Source organism: Lepidochelys kempii, chromosome 2 (genome assembly GCF_965140265.1).
Source record: "Lepidochelys kempii isolate rLepKem1 chromosome 2, rLepKem1.hap2, whole genome shotgun sequence".
Lineage (NCBI taxonomy): Eukaryota > Metazoa > Chordata > Testudines > Cheloniidae > Lepidochelys > Lepidochelys kempii.
The window spans coordinates 109,923,835-109,933,439 of NC_133257.1; the positions used below are offsets into that span (position 1 = coordinate 109,923,835).

Genomic DNA, 9,605 nt, shown 5'->3' on the forward strand with positions numbered 1-9,605 from the left:
GGTATGTCAGGCTACAGTTGAGTTTTACTTCCAAGTATGTAACAAAACTTGATGGAATGGCAATAGCTGTCCTTGGACACGGATCGAGATGGGCTCATGGGCAAGATGATTGTTTTGCTGGAAACCAGTTGCCACTGTTTCGGTTTCATTGAGAATTAGTCTCCATTGGTGGAAGTAAGTGATCAAAGTAGCCATATCTTGTCTGAGATTCCCTTTGATCCTGTGGATGTCGTTTCCATTGTCAACAATACAGATGTCATCAACATACATATACTTCTTGGCCTATATTTCAGGAAGGTCATTTGTGTATATATGGAACAAAAGGGGAGCCAAAACCAACCCTTATAGACAGCCACTGTGGGGTCGTTTAAGGTGACTGATTTTCTCCCAGTCTTTCAGGATGAAACTTTGGTTGCTAGTCATTTCTTGGATGAACTGCACCACCAGCCTACAAAGAATAACTTGCAGCATCTTGGTAGTCAGCCTGATGTGCCACACAGCGTCATAAGATGCTGTCAGATCAATAAAGACCATGGCAACTTTATTTCCTCACTCAAATACATCTTCTATGTCTTAAGTCAGGCGACATACCTGATCTCGGGTGCAACAACTCCACCTGAATCTAATCTGAACACAAGGCAGCTGAGGTTCAACTACCTCATCCATCAGCATCAGGATTAGTCTTTCCATCAGCTTACAGGTAACGCTCAGCAGAGAAACCTACACTTCGTCTCTCTGACCTCATGACATACCCCTACCAACACAATCTTTACATCCCTCCATTGGCCTCCTGTTTTCCACTGCATTGAATTTGTGCTTCTCGTTGTCACTTTCAAGGTCCTTCACAACTCATTGCTGCCCTCTTCACCAGTGATGCCTGCCTTGAACTCCCATTTGTCCACCCTTCCCATGGTTACAAGCTTTTTACTAAACTGTCCCTTATGCAAGCACCCTCTCAATACTAATTCATAAAGCCAATACCATCTCTTCCTTCAAATCCTTCATTTTTAGTGTGATGCCTACAAAAAGTCAGCCAACAAGGATAACTAGATTGAGCAGCAATCAAAGAGAGAGGCTATTTATTTTTTAGTAGGTGACAACAAATTCCAAATCATTTGAACCATTACTCTCTGCACAAAGCTAGTCTATGGAAACATACAATCTTATTACGGTTACACTTTTCCTCCCATCCCCTTGGTCTCCTGTTGTTTGTTAAATTCCCTTGTTGCCTCTGCTTGTAATTTAGACTGTAAGCTCTTCAGGACACAGATTATGGCTTCTTATATGTTTGTGTGAACCCTAGCACATGGGGCCCAAAGAAAACCCTTACGATAAATATAAAATAATAAATAATGGTAATAACCATCCCGAGTATATGTGTCCTATTTCATTTACTTTCTCACAACTTCATAATTTGCTATGTACTATGTCACTGGTTCCATTCTTACAGTAGGAGTTTCAACACAAAATCCAACAGATATGAAAGGTTTACCAAAAAGGTATTAGTTAACGGAGATCATTTCAAATAATCCCCCACATATGCAGTAATGACTAGCAGGAACATATTTCAGCCAAGCATATTATATTGCCAGTGAAACCGGAGATCAAATAAATATACAATATGTGTTTACTGAGGGGGGGAAATGATGATCAAACACATAACACAGGGAAGTCTGTCAGGCAAGAAGAAGATCAAACACATTTGAGCACGTTATAACTTTTCCTAAATAGATATTTGAGACTTTGTACATAAATGTTGTGTTTGAAATAACATCATCTGGCTTCTGTTGACTAAAGTAAATAACTGTTTTCATCACAGAGAAGAGGAACTTCAGGTTTAAAACCCTTGGAGCCTGCTAACAGTTCGATGACACTGTCTAGTTGTTCAGGAGTGAGTTACAGAGTAACCAGTGAGTCAGAACAGGAGAATAAAGAACATGTTTTTGTTTATGTACTTGTTTGGGTAACCAATAAGATGATCAGAATGCTGAATCATACAACAGATGTTGTCAATAACTGAGAATGTGAAGCTAAGTTTTTTGTATATTGGCTTCAGATACATTTAACTAAATTACAATCATATCATACAGCTGGGTATAGTTTGTTTTATGTTAAGGCAATTACATATATTTTATGTGGGCAAAAGATCTTAGGAAACATGCAAATGTTTGAAAAATTAATTTAGTGCTTTAACAGTAGGTTCCTTTAGATCACCAATGCATCTGGGTAGACTTTTAACTTTGTTGTCTTTGAAATGCTAATGCCAATAGATTAGATATATGTATTAGACAGATTACATGAAGTACCAGTGCAGTTTCTTAAATAATCTCTAGGTCTCTATACCAGCTCATGCGCTCAGTGACCCCAAGTAAACTTTTCTACAAGGCCAAACAAAACATACAATGTCATTCAGACATGCAATGGAAATTTTAAAACGTAGTAAAAACATTTCCATATTCAGAATGCCATATAGGGAATCACATCAGCATCACAAAGTTATCAGGACATCTGCATTTCAGTGTCATAATGCAATGACTTTGTGTTGGCCCACAGCTATCTCAGGAGGCTTGTGCTCATGCTTGACTTTAGAAAAAATGGCCAATGAGCATGTGATGAGTTCTGGGCATTACCAACTCAGTTAGGAACCCTGGATGAGGGTTGCTTATGACAGTCTTCCAAAAGTCATCTGAAGTCACTAGTGTGCTGCCTAAGCCCTGGTCTACACTAGGAGTTGAGGTCAAATTTAGCAGCGTTAAATCGATTTAACCCTGCACCCGTCCACATGACGAAGCCCTTTTTTTCGACTTAAAGGGCTCTTAAAATCGATTTCCTTACTCCACCCCCAACAAGGGGATTAGTGCTAAAATCGGCCTTTTCAGGTCGAATTTGGGGTACTGTGGACGCAATTAGACGTATTGGCCTCCAGAAGCTATCCCAGAGTGCTCCACTGTGACCGCTCTGGACAGCACTCTCAACTCAGATGCCAGGTAGACAGGAAAAGGCCCGCAAACTTTTGAATTTCAATATCCTGTTTGGCCAGCATGGCAAGCTGCAGGTGAGTGCAGAGCTCATCAGCAGAGGTGACCATGATGGAGTCCCAGAATCACAAAAGAGCTCCAGCATGGACCGAATGGGAGGTACAGGATCTGATTGCTGTATGGGGAGAGGAATCCGTGCTATCAGAACTCCGTTCCAGTTTTCGAAATGCCAAAACCTTTGTCAAAATCTCCCAGGGCATGAAGGACAGAGGCCGTAACAGGGACCCAAAGCAGTGCTGTGTAAAACTTAAGGAGCTGAGGCAAACCTACCAGAAAACCAGAGAGGCAAACGGCCACTCCGGGTCAGAGCCCCAAACATGCTGCTTCTATGATGAGCTGCATGCCACTTTAGGGGGTTCAGCCACCACTACCCCAGCCGTGTTGTTTGACTCCTTCAATGGAGATGGAGACTACACGGAAGCAGATTTTGGGGACGAAGAAGATGATGATGATGAAATTGTAGATAGCTCACAGCAAGCAAGCAGAGAAACCGGTTTTCCCAACAGCCAGGAACTGTTTCTCACCCTGGACCTGGAGCCAGTACCCCCCAAACCTACCCAAAGCTGCCTCCCGGACCCGCCAGGTGGAGAAGGGACCTCTGGTGAGTGTGCCTTTTCAAATAGTATACATGGTTTAAAAGCAAGCATGTTTAATGATTAATTTGCCCTAGCATTTGCGGCTCTCCTTTGCAAAAGGTTTCTGGGGAGGGCAGCCTTATTCCATCCACCATGGTAGGACACTTTACCACTCCAGGCCAGTAGCACATACTCGGGAACCACTGTACAACAAAGCATTGCAGTGTATGTTTGCTGGCGTTCAAACAACATCCGTTCTTTATCTCTCTGTGTTATCCTCAGGAGAGTGATATCATTCATGGTCACCTGGTTGAAATAGGGTGCTTTTCTCAAGGGGACATTCAGAGGTGCCCGTTCCTGCTGGGCTGTTTACCTGTGGCTGAACATAAATGTTCCCCGCTGTTAGCCACGGTGAGGGGGAAGGGGTGAGGGGTTAGCCACATGGTGGGGGGCAGCAAAATGCGACCTTGGAACAAAAGCACATGTGCTGTGTATGTAATGTTAACAGCAAGGTTTACCGTGAAAGAGTGTACCCATTGTTCTATAAAATGTGTCTTTTTAAATAGCACTGTCCCTTTTTTTTTTCCTCCACCGGCTGCATGTGTTTCAAGGATCACAGGATCTTCTCCTTCCCAGAGGCTAGGGAAGATTAGAAGGTGGAAAAAATGCACTCGCGATGAAATGTTCTCTGAGCTCATGCTGTCCTCCCACACTGACAGAGCAGACGAATGCGTGGAGGCAAATAATGTCAGAGTGCAGGAAAGCACAAAATGACCGGGAGGAGAGGTGGCAGGCTGAGGAGAGTAAGTGGCGGGCTGAAGAGAGGGCTGAAGCTGAAAGGTGGCGGCAGCATGAGGAGAGGAGGCAGGATTCAATGCTGAGGCTGCTGGAGGACCAAACTAATGTGCTCCAGCATATGGTTGAGCTGCAGGAAAGGCAGCTGGAGCACAGGCCGCCTCTACAGCCCCTGTGTAACCAACCGCTCTCCTCCCCAAGTTCCACAGCCTCCACACCCAGACGCCCAAGAACGTGGTGGGGGGGCCTTCGGCCACTCAGCCACTCCATCCCAGAGGATTGCCCAAGCAACAGAAGGCTGGCATTCAATAAGTTTTAAAGTTTTAAACTTTTAAAGTGCTGTGTGGCCTTGTCCTTCCCTCCTCCACAACCCCTCCTGGTGCTTCTCTCCTCCACCACCCCTCCCGGGCTACCTTGGTAGTCATCCCCCTATTTGTGTGATGAATTAATAAAGAATGCATGAATGTGAAGCAACGATGACTTTATTGCCTCTGCAAGTGGTGATCGAAGGGAGGAGGGAAGGGTGGTTAGCTTACAGGGTTGTAGAGTGAACCAAGGGGTGGGGGGTTTCATCAAGGAGAAACAAACAGAACTTTCACACCATAGCCTGGCCAGTCATGAAACAGGTTTTCAAAGCTTCTCTGATGCGCACCACACCCTCCTGTGCTCTTCTAACTGCCCTGGTGTCTGGCTGCACGTAACCAGTGGCCAGGTGATTTGCCTCAACCTCCCACCCCACCATAAAGGTCTCCCCCTTACTCTCACAGATATTGCAGAGCGCACAGCAAGCAGTAATAAGTGTGGGAATATTGGTTTCGCTGAGGTCTAAGCGAGTCAGTAAACTGCGCCAGCGCGCCTTTAAACGTCCAAATGCACATTCTACCACCATTCTGCACTTGCTCAGCCTGTAGTTGAACAGCTCCAAACTACTGTCCAGGCTGCCTGTGTACGGCTTCATGAGCCAGGGCATTAAGGGGTAGGCTGGGTCCCCAAGGATAACTATAGGCATTTCAACATCCCGAATGGTTATTTTCTGGTCTGGGAATAAAGTCCCTTCCTGCAGCTTTTGAAACAGACCAGAGTTCCTGAAGGTGAGAACGTCATGACCTTTCCCGGCCATCCCACGTTGATGTTGGTGAAACGTCCCTTGTGATCCACCAGTGCTTGCAGCACTATTGAAAAGTACCCCTTGCGGTTTATGTACTCGCTGGCTTGGTGCTCCGGTGTCAAGATAGGGATATGGGTTCTATCTATGGCCCCACCACAGTTAGGGAATCCCATTGCAGAAAAGCCATCCACTATGACCTGCACATTTCCCAGGGTCACTACCCTTGAGATCAGCAGACCTTTGATTGCATTGGCTACTTGGATCACAGCAGCCCCCACAGTAGAACTGCCCACTCCAAATTGATTCCCGACTGACCGGTAGCTGTCTGGCGTTGCAAGCTTCCACAGGGCTATCGCCACTCGCTTCTCAACTGTGAGGGCTGCTCTCATCTTGGTATTCATGCGCTTCAGAGCAGGGGAAAGCAAGTCACAAAGTTCCATGAAAGTGCCCTTACGCATGCGAAAGTTTCGCAGCCACTGGGAATCGTCCTAGATCTGCAACACTATGAGGTCCCACCAATCTGTGCTTGTTTCCCGGGCCCAGAATCGGCGTTCCACTGCATGAACCTGCCCCATTAGCACCATGATGACCACATTCCCAGGGCCCATGCTTTGAGAGAAGTCTGTGTCCATGTCCTCATCACTCTCATCATCGCGCTGACGTCGCCTACTCGTCCGGTTTCGCTTTGTCAGGTTCTGCTACTGCATATACTGCTGGACAATGCACGTGGTGTTCAATGTGCTCCTAATTGCCAAAGTGAGCTGAGCAGGCTCCATGCTTGCCGTGGTATGGCGTCTGCACAGAAAAAAAGGCGCAGAACGATTGTCTGCCATTGCTCTGACGGAGGGAGGGGCGACTGACGACATGGCTTACAGGGTTGGCTTACAGGGAATTAAAATCAACAAAGGGGGTGGGTTTACATCAAGGAGAAACAAAAACAACTGTCACACAGAATGGCCCCCTCAAGGATTGAACTCAAAACCCTGGATTTAGCAGGCCAATTCTCAACCCACTAAGCTATCCCTCCCTCTGGTATTTCAGGCAGGACTGAATCTCCATTAAAGTTTTCAAGGTGCCCCTGACAGACCTCACCAAAATGATTATCGGCCGTTGATTTCACAGAGGGATGGAGGGAGGAAGGGAGCGGGGAACAAATGAATAAAAAACAAATCTGGTCTATTTCTTGTTTTGATCTACTTCATCTATCTTTTACATCTTCGGCTGGCAGCAGACAGTGCAGTAGGACTGCAAGCCATCCTCATCTCCTGCCTGCTCACCATAAGATGGTACAATAGGACTGCCTACAGGACTAAAGAGAATGACCTGGTTGAGTCACTCCTAATTTAGTCCCTGCGCCCATATCTGACCGACCTTACCGAGGCGACCAGGAGCACCTCGGACACGATGAGGATGGTTTTCAGGCCTATTGCACAGTCTGCTGCCACAAGGCAATGGGTTGCTGCTGCTGTGTAGCAATGCAGTATTGCGTCTGCCAGCACCCAGGAGACATACGGTGACAGTGAGCTGAGCGGGCTCCATGCTTGCCGTGGTATGGCGTCTGCACAGGTAACTCAGGAAAAAAGGCGCAAAACGATTGTCTGCTGTTGCTTTCACAGAGGGAGGGAGAAAGGGAGGGCCTGATGACATGTACCCAGAACCACCCGCGACCATGTTTTTTGCCCTATCAGGCAAAGGGATCTCAACCCAGAATTCCAGAATGGGCAGTGGAGACTGCGGGAACTGTGGGATAGCCACCCACAGTGCAACACTCCGGAAGTCGACGCTAGCCTTGGTACTGTGGAAGCACTCCGCTGAGTTAATGCACTTAATGCACTTAGAGGACACACACAATCAACTATATAAAAACGATTTCTAAAAAAATGATTTCTATAAATTCCACCTAATTTCGTAGTGTAGACATACCTTAAGACCAGCTGCACACTGCTGTGCATTCATTATGACTCAAGTCCTCCGCCTCATCTTCCACAGACGGTGAATGGCCCCAGTATGATGGAATAGCTGTGGTTGCATGGGAGAAGGAGGATTGCACAGTCCCTCGAGGATTCAGGGCTTCCTGAAAAAGCCGGTTTTTTCCTCCGTGGCTCTGACAGATTGGGAGAACGGTGCATGGAGGTTATAAAGATCTTTAACACATTTTTGACTCCTGCATTATGATATATGTTAACTGTCAATCAAAGGGGTTCTTGGAATAGTCAGGTGTTATATTTGCATTTTTAAACTGGACCAAGGAATGCCTAGGGCAAAGGAGAGGGGCTTCTCTGTGAAATGAGAATGTAGGTCAAAATAAACAAACGTGTTTTTGGCACAGTCATATATAATGGCCACTTGGGGGAGAGGTCAGAGGAATCCAGCATTACTTGGTTTGCTTGGCCAACTCATCCCTCAAAGAGGAAGTAGTGGGTGGGAGAAGGCAAGAGCAGAGAAATGGCCACAGAGGCCACTCCCAGCCTTAGATAGGACAAGTGCCTGCACAGCTTTGCACTGAGAGGATCACAGGCAGCGGCTTCCAACTTTCCCCGGGGGTGCTCAACCCCAGCTCAGTCCCAGGCCTCGCCCCCACTCCACCCCTTCCGCTAAAGACCCACCCCACCCCACCTCTTCCCGCTCCCACTCTGCCCCTGCCCTGCCTCTTCCCAGCCTGTTCAGTACCCTCTCCTGAGTGCGCCCTGTCCTCGCTCCTCCCCCTCCATTCCTGCACCTCCTGCATGCTGCAGAACAGCTGATCTGCGGCAGCTGGGAAGCGCTGGGAGGGCCAGGGAGAAGTTGATTGGCAGGGCCGCCAGCGGGTGAGAGGCGCTGGGGTGGGAGGGAAGGGAGTTGGCTCCCAGTGGGTGCTAAGCACCCACTAATTTTTTTCCACTAAGTCAGCGCCTATGGTGCACGCCCAGAGGCAAAAATTCAGGCTCAGGTTGGGGCCCAGGCTCTAGGACTCTGTGAGGTGAGAGGGTCGCAAAGCTGAGGCTGCAGCCCAAGCCCGAACATCTACATTGTAATTAAGCAGCCCTTAGCCCAAGCCCCGGGAGCCCAAGTCAGCTGCCACAGGCCAACCATGGATGTCTAACTGCAGTGTAGATATAGCCTTAGGAGGCTAGGTACCTACAGGGTTAGGAAGCAGCTGAGTAGAATTTTGGTAGATCACAGTGGTGCCTACCTTTGTGGCTCACTCCCCTAGCTTCTACATAAAGAAGCCAACACTCGCTTCTTAACAGCCTCAAAAAGCTGCATTTGAGTGGTGAAGGGTTAGTGCTAATCATTGCTGTTCATATGACCCAGTGGATACTGATAGATTTGACGAACATCATCAAAACCACAGAACTCATTTAGCCTTTCCATTCCCGCTGGTAAATATGAAAGTAATAGGAAATCTTTTTTGACAGCTACCTCCAGTTTTGTAGGCACGTAGTCAGGGCCCAATTTGAACACATTGCTTTGCACCATACATGCATCAAAACCAAGACACAAACCGTCTTCCTGACTCTTTTTCTGCAATTGTAGAACGCATTAACTTGCCTGCTCAAGAAAGACATGTTCTCAAAAGACAACGGTAGTAATAGTTGTCCTGAAAATCAAAAGATTAAAGGTTAAGTTGTGTTACAATTTAGAGAGGAAAAAACAGAGATTCCCTAACTTTTAAAAAAAGGCTCCTAATGAATTTCACAGACCTCCTAGAATGCTTGTCATTTTTCCTTATGCTGATGATTGAGCCAAACCTATTGGTGTCAGCCAGGTGATTAACTCACTCATAGTTACAACCTCTTGGGAGAATAAGGGTAGCTTCATACTATCCTATTTATCTGGGCAGGACTCATGCACCCCACTACCATCCCTCCATATTCTGTATGTTTATACCACTTGTGTCAACGGTTAGGAAAACTGTCACAGAGGAGCTTTTCTTCCATTCCGCACAAGTGGGCATGGATTCCCTAGATGGGGAATTGTCATAGTCGGTGGAGAGGTGCTTTTTTAAAATAATTTTTAACCTTTTTTGAGATGTGATCCCAGGTTTGGAAGAAGCAGTGCAGAGACTCCTCTTCCTCCATGAAGGGAGAGTGGGCATTACTTAATGCA

General features: G+C 46.7%; 1 protein-coding gene across 1 annotated transcript in view; it reads right to left on the reverse strand.

Moving 5' to 3' along the window:
• Positions 1–7,497, reverse strand: part of RNF144B (ring finger protein 144B) — a 104,554-nt gene extending 97,057 nt beyond the window's left edge. Inside the window, exon 1 of the mRNA XM_073331902.1 lies at positions 7,440–7,497. The gene's annotated coding sequence lies outside the window, so the exon portion shown is untranslated. The remainder of the gene's footprint in view (positions 1–7,439) is intronic.
• Positions 7,498–9,605: the final 2,108 nt, after the last annotated feature.